This window comes from Montipora foliosa, unplaced genomic scaffold, assembly GCF_036669935.1.
Source record: "Montipora foliosa isolate CH-2021 unplaced genomic scaffold, ASM3666993v2 scaffold_390, whole genome shotgun sequence".
Classification (NCBI taxonomy): Eukaryota; Metazoa; Cnidaria; class Anthozoa; order Scleractinia; family Acroporidae; genus Montipora; species Montipora foliosa.
In genome coordinates this window covers 917,759-925,000 of record NW_027179690.1, presented here as the reverse complement: position 1 = coordinate 925,000, position 7,242 = coordinate 917,759, and the positions used below count along the sequence as shown (strand labels likewise).

The following is a 7,242-nucleotide window of genomic DNA, read 5'->3' as shown; positions in this document are numbered from 1 at the left end:
TTTGGGAGTACCCTTAGATGTTATTTTGAAGGCAGCTGACTGGAAAAACGCTGGCACTTTTGCCAAGTTCTATCAAAGAGAAACATCTTCTGTTGGCCAGTTTGCCCAGGCTGTTCTGACACTGTAGTCTTACAGATTGATGTTGTGTGTCTGGTACACGAATAAAGTGCTCTTTGCAGAAGCATTCATTGTCTGGTGCTTTACTGCGCTCGGGAGTCTGCTTTGAATTATGCAATCTGAATCCCGCAGGACGGAGCATTATCCGAAAGAGAATATAAAATTAGACTAAGGTTCTTACCTGTAGGATAATTACGATTCTCTGAGTATAATGCGTAGCACCAGGGATTCAGATCCCTTCCAGTTCTTTATTGCCCTCCCTTTGGGTTGCCCCTCGCGCGTCCTTTGTTTCAGGTATTGCCCGCTCAAAAGGCGACTTGTGAAGACCACATGGTGCCTTTATACGCAATTCTGATCTGCATAACAATGATCTTTAAACCGTGATGACCTGGTGACCAGCCGTGAAAAAATGCAATCTGAGTCCATGGTGCTACGCATTATACTCAAAGAATCGTAATTATTCTACAGGTAAAAACCTTAGTCTAATTTTATATTTTGTGGTGGGATGGATTTGAGTTTAGGGTTAGGGTTAGGATAAGATTGAGGGTTAGGATAAGATTGAGTTCTTCCATGAGATTCATTAGAGAATTTCTATAGTCTATAGCTTTCCAAGGCTGGCCACCTCGTTTATCGATTGAGTTAAGCGTAGTATTCCAATATCCAGAAATAACAACTTTTGAGGTGTCTGTATTCGAAATGAGTTGTTTGCTTAAAAGACGGATGAAAGAGTCCTGGTCACGGTAATCCGTCGGGGCATATATATTTGTTACGAAGAAGCATTCTTCATCTATTGTTACTTTAACAATTAAAAATCTTCCTTCTGGGTCCGCTTCGACGCGTCGCAAATGAAATGTAGAATGTAGGCCTGTCGCCAGGTTTTTAACCTCAGAACGGTATCTGTTTCGTCGTACGAACGTGTGAGGACCTGTGAGCCAAAGGGCCTCTGCTGGTATGACTTCTGGGTGACCCCTTAATAACTTCTTACTAACCGAGCGCGAGGGCCATACTGCCAGGGAAATATTGGCCCGAGGTCGTGGCAGTACGGACCGAGCGCAGCAAGGTCCGTACAAAAACGACCCAGGGCCAATATACCCCAGTACGGCGCGAGCTACAGTCTGTGACAAAATTCGTTGGAACAGTGCACGAATATACAGATCTGAAGCTCTCGCGGCTCACTCTCCCCTCGCAATGTTGTTTGCACGCGAATTTCTGAACCCATTCGGTAAAACAACATTGTGGGAGGGCAAGGCAGTGCAAAGTGTTTCAACAATTTTGTCTAGGGCTGTATTTTTGAGGAATTTTAGTTATGAGAGGAATTGGCGGGAAATATTCTTCATTTTAGCACAAGGAAACCCTCGATTTCTAGCGCCTAGAGTGAGAGGTTCTGCCATATTTGTGATAAATGTGGCAAAAAATGCATAGAATCCTGTTGAGGTTTGTTTGACTTTGGTTGGTTCGGTTTCTAGTACAAATAAAAAGCCATTTCATAGAAGAAGACATTTATTCCAAAAAAAAAATAATAATAATACGGAAAAAATAAGTGTCAGCGGTGCTATAGCTTCCACAAACTATTGTATTGACAAGGACCACAAATTATGCACATAAACGTAGTAATTGGAAAAATAAGTAGATTTAATTGCTCATTCAACGGCAAGTGATACAAGTAACTTAAAAACAGGGTTTCTTCGCTAAGAAAATCGCAATACTTGTACGTGTAATGGACATGGAGAGAAACGCAAATAATGAGACTGCTGAACCACTAAATTCACGTGAAGTTAGGAGAGTATATTTAGTAACTTACAGCCAGGCAAATTTGGAAATTGTTCCTTCTCGCGAGTCTTTTGCACGCATTGTTTTAGACGCATTCAACAATGCCAGACAGAACAACAACTCGTCCGTCGTGTACTGGGTGTGCAGCCAAGGGCCTCATGCTAACGGTGGCGTACATTACCACATGGCACTGAAATTAGAAAGACGGAGACGCTGGTTACACGTGCGCAATTACATCGACAGGGAGTACGGCATCAAAGTCAACTTCAGTGGCCGTCACGAAAATTATTACACAGCTTGGGCATATACGACAAAAGAAGACATTTCAGCAGTTCAGTCTGAAAACCACCCAGATCTGGGTAGAATTGGCGCTCCTATCACCAGCAACGTATGCAGTGCGAATCGGGCAGGTAGCAAACGAAATCGAAAAGCGCTCAGTATCTTTGATGTATCACAACTGGCTGTGGAGAAGGGAATGAAAACACGTTTGGAGTTGCTAGCGTTTGCCAATCAGCAGAAGCAAGAAGGAAGAACTGATCTCGCGGAATTTATAGCGAACAGGGGCGGCAAGGCTGTTGAAGAAGCTCTCTCTGTAGGCTGGGAGATGGAGAAGGCAGAAGGCGAGCTGGCCCGATCGAAAATGACCCGAATCGAGTTGCTGTACAGTGAACTCGGTAAAACATGTGTAGACGGGTGTAATGGCCGATGGTTGACTATGGCTGAGCAAGTTCTGCGTAGAAATGAGATTGACCTGGATGAATTCGCAGGGGCCGTGCGAGTTTTGCTGCGAGAAGGACGTGGAAAATATCGCAATATGTTGTTAACAGGAGTTGCTAATTGTGGCAAAACATTTTTACTAAATCCGCTAAACTCTGTTTTCAAATCGTTTTGTAACCCTGATACGACCACCTTCGCTTGGGTTCGCGCTGAGAGCGCTGAAGTGATTTTCCTGAATGACTTTCGTTGGTGTCCTCAAATTATCCCATGGCACGATTTGTTACTTCTTTTGGAAGGCCAGAAAGTGCATTTACCTGCACCCAAAACTCATTTCTCTCAGGATGTGGAGTTTTCACGTGATACTCCAATATTTTGTACCAGCAAGGAAGAGTTCACCTTTGTTCGTGGCGGTATGTTAGACCAACGGGAAACTGAAATGATGCGTGTACGTTGGAAAGTCTTCTCATTTCACGCACAAATTCCCGAAGAAGAACAACAGTGTGTCTCCCCATGCCCCCGTTGTTTTGCGGCCTTGATCTTCTCGCAAACGTAATCAGCGTGCGTGTTACATGTTATTCAACGAGTCACCAACGAGTCACCATTTTTAAGAAAGCTTTATTGTTGCGAAATATGTACAATTAAACCACGAAGAGAACATAGTTTAAAAGGACAGTAAACATAGAAGGTGAATCGATTGTTTTTGGCATTGTAGTACTGAAAATAGCTATTTTTGAGGCAAATGTGCATGGTGACATGGTCAATGCCTTGAAAAAAATGATCTTGCTAAATCTAATTAATACAGTGGTGACTCGTGCACACTAACACATTACCGTATCAATATTTGATATAACGTCATTTTATGTGAAATACCGTACCAGTTAGTATTTTATACGACCTCCTTTTTTCTTGATCACTTCCTTAATGCGCTCAGGCATTGATGCTATCAGTTTATTAACTGTAGAGATGGGAATTGAATTGAAAGTGTCAATAACTCGAGCTTGAAATTGGTTGTATGTTTCCAAAGTTATTTGATTATCAGTCACCTGCTTCTCTAGTTTACGAGAAACAACGGGAAATAGATTTTCGATAGTAGTTGTATCGGCTCATATTCAGACCCAAAAACCTCGATCACATGTGCATATATTATAACCACGAAAACAATGAAGGGGGCGTGCATAAATTAGGGGCAAGTTGGGGCATGACGCAATAACGGTTGTAACCTAACCCTAACACGTGAAACAACACGTGAGCAGGGCAGCTGTAACCCTAACACTTGAAACAACACGTGCATCCCAGGTCGCCGCATAAATTAGGGTTAGGTAAATCAGAAGGTCTCTTTTATTGAGAAAGTAAGCGAGATGTGTTTGCTTTGCCTGTGTTCTGTTTCCACCCAGCCATCCGTGTGGTAACGCAAATATATAGCGAAAAGAACAATGGGAAAGATAGGGAGCCAATGAGGTCAAGGTGATGCAATCACGGGCCAATAAGACACCGATGACGTCAGTTTACATTAACTTTCTGGGCTTGGGGTCACGTACCTACAAAGTGAAGTGAGAACCCTATTGTTTTGAAGCGAGTCAAACAGAATTTTAAAACACATACACAAAAGGCTTTACACGCCTGGACAAGTCCACAAACGCTTTGTTCTTTTTTAAACTAAATTTGCGTAGAGGCGATCGAAGCGTGAAGAAGGAAGAATATAGAAGAAAAAAAGTTGTTTTGTGTGGAAAAGAGGAGCATTCTCAACTCTTTTACGCTTTTTAAACAAACGTGAACTCCGTTGTTACAACCTTTTTTTAAGGAAAGTTTTTTCTCAACCTCGCGCTTGAATGAAACACGGGTAAATGCAATCTTTTTTATGTAAGAATACACAAAGACATCCTTCAGTGCACAGACACAAAGAAAGCCTACTCAACAGATTTGAATAAAACCTTTTCTGAAAACGCTTGAAAAAAACCTTTGGATTTTGAGAAGCGTTTTATACTGTGGTATGGTGAAGCGGGAGTTGGTTTCATATCGTATTTCAAAATACTTTTCACAATATTTGACGCAGTGAGCAAACAACAATATACATTTCAAACGCTTTATTAAAAGATACTCTAGATATAAATGATTGTTCTTCTACTATTTGACTATTGTAACGTTAAAACAAACATGTTGCGTTGCGCTTAAATAAATACTGTGACTCTGATAATGCAGTTCTGTTCAGACATACAGAATATGAAACATTCGAGACCGGACTAGCTCGAACGAATTTTATTTGCAGAACGCTATCGTTAAGTCAATAAAAACACACCAACAAACATTTCAAACGTTTTACTGAATTAACAGAGAACGCTTATCACAATGTGATAATGCGAGAGATAGTTCTCTTTAAACAAACCTTAATCCGAAAAAAGTTGTTTTGAAAACGCACCCTATGTACAACAAAGATTATAAACAATTATTGGATGAGGTTTTTGTGATATCCAGAATAATCAAGGTCGAGGTAAGGGTTATCAGCCGAAGCCGAAGGCTGAGGCTGATAACCCTTACCGAGACCTTGATTATTCTGGATATCACAAAAACCGAATCTAATAATTGTTTTATTATACATTGAAGGAAAAAAAAAACGGTCACGACAGTGAGTAGAATTGGTAATTTATTTGTCACTGACAGCAAGCAACACAAAGCGCGCGAACTTGACATGATTACCCTAAGAAATCATGCACTGCGGTCATACATGACATGATTACCCGTGACCTTGGCTGACCTTGACATGATTAATGTATAATCTGCAGTTATGACGTCACGGGCGCTGATTTCGAAAATTCACTGTAGGCTTTCGGCCAATCAGGAAAGAGATAGTGAGCTCAATGTATAATAATAGTTGTTAAGAGTGGCTGCCTGTAAAAATCAGACAAATTCTCAATTTCGCGGCAAGGGTCGAAAATTCGATTTGGCTCATATTTTCATGGTAGATAGGCTTGGGCATGACAAAAACTACTGGATAGTTTTTTCGGCAAAATATCCTTTTATTTGAGAGAAATATGCAAATTACCAAATTCCGTTAAAATCGCCATGTCACGCACCATTTTATTAAACAACTTTGAGAGTCTCGCATGCAAAACGACATCATTCGTCCGTCTTTAGAACACTCAAATATTTTTGTGCAATGTTTAAATGTGTGCTTGGTCGATTTTAGTGAATGTTGTGCTGTCGTTTTGGGTGGAAAATGATTACATTTCGAAGACATGTATTTCATTCACTTAAAAGTACTTCGTAAATATAGTTAATTTTCATCATGTGCGAAACCTTCAAATGGACGAAGCTTCTGCTGTTTGAATCGTAGAAGAATGTTCTACAGATTCCTGTAAAAATTTCTTTGGGCAAATGATTGTGAGCGACGCGAGAGCTTTTCAAAGTACGTTAAAAATGCAAATATTTGCCCTTCCGTCGTCAAATATCAATTGACTGGTTACCCTTATATTTTAGCATGCGCCACATGACTTGACCCATATTAAGTTGAAATAGACACAGAGATGATAATTTCGAAATGTTCTAACCTTATTTGCTGCATAAGGCAGATCCAAAAGCCGATTTAACGTGTTTTTCCCGCCATTCGGCACATATAAAGCAGTACAGTTTCCTTCTGTTTACACAATGTCTGATCTACATCGCCAACTGTCATCGTATTTAATGGTCAAATACCATATTTCGGCGCATCTGATCGCCACTGCATCTAACTCAGCAACGGCTGAGTCATTTGTGGATAGTTGCTTACTTCGCACAGCACCAAAATACTACCACACCTGAACGATTGCCTTGAATACTTTACAGCGGTTCGTCATTTGTTTGTCACGCAATGCTGTCATCCCAGCTTAGAGGATAGGGGCAGGGCAATTTCTATCCTGATATATACGTAACCATTTTGAGCACAAAATCTTGTTGAGTGGGAAGAGAGTAAATAAAAGAATATAAAGAATGACTATTTTCCCTTTGTCTTCTGAGTTGTCTCCTGTTGTCATCTCTTACGCGACCCGCTACCTACATTGCGTAACACTTTCAGCTTAAACTCGTTCCTAGGTCTTTCCGCGCTGTGCAAAAGCAGCTTCCACAAAACCAAACAGTGCAAACACAAAAAGAAGTCGTTAGTCTTTTTTTCAACTTCGCAGAATTTGTTTTCGAATACTCTCGCGACAGTCGGTGACTTTTGTGCGTCTTTTGCCAAGTTTTTTTTTTTTACTCAAATAGGCTACGTTCGATACATCAATATTCTTACTTGCTCTGAGGCTTTAGGGATAATTATTTTGTAACTTTTTAAAGTTTCTTTTGTCTCTAAATTCCCGAAAGAGACTGGATACAAAGAAGACAACACCAAATATGGATGTTTGTCCTGAAAGCCTTGGGGCCATGTTAGAATATTGACGTGGCATATTGCAATGCAACATACCGGTAATCATACCGTTACCCAACCCCGGTACTAAACGCATCATCTTGCACGCGTTCGACAACAGACATTTTTTTAAAACTGACAAATCTTCACAAGCCTCTCCTCAATTTGCAGTTTTTCTTAGGCGTTCGAAGTCACCCGATCTCCGCACGGAAACAAAATGTCACAAATTAATGCCTGAAGCGTTTTGTGAGATTCCGTCATAA

General features: G+C 40.7%; 1 long non-coding RNA gene across 1 annotated transcript in view; it reads left to right on the top strand.

Moving 5' to 3' along the window:
* The window catches only part of LOC137987801 (uncharacterized), a 4,449-nt gene extending 4,349 nt beyond the window's left edge, over window positions 1-100 (top strand). Inside the window, exon 3 of the long non-coding RNA XR_011120711.1 lies at window positions 1-100. This exon is cut by the window's left edge and continues 1,064 nt beyond it. This is a non-coding gene — a long non-coding RNA (uncharacterized lncRNA).
* Window positions 101-7,242: the final 7,142 nt, after the last annotated feature.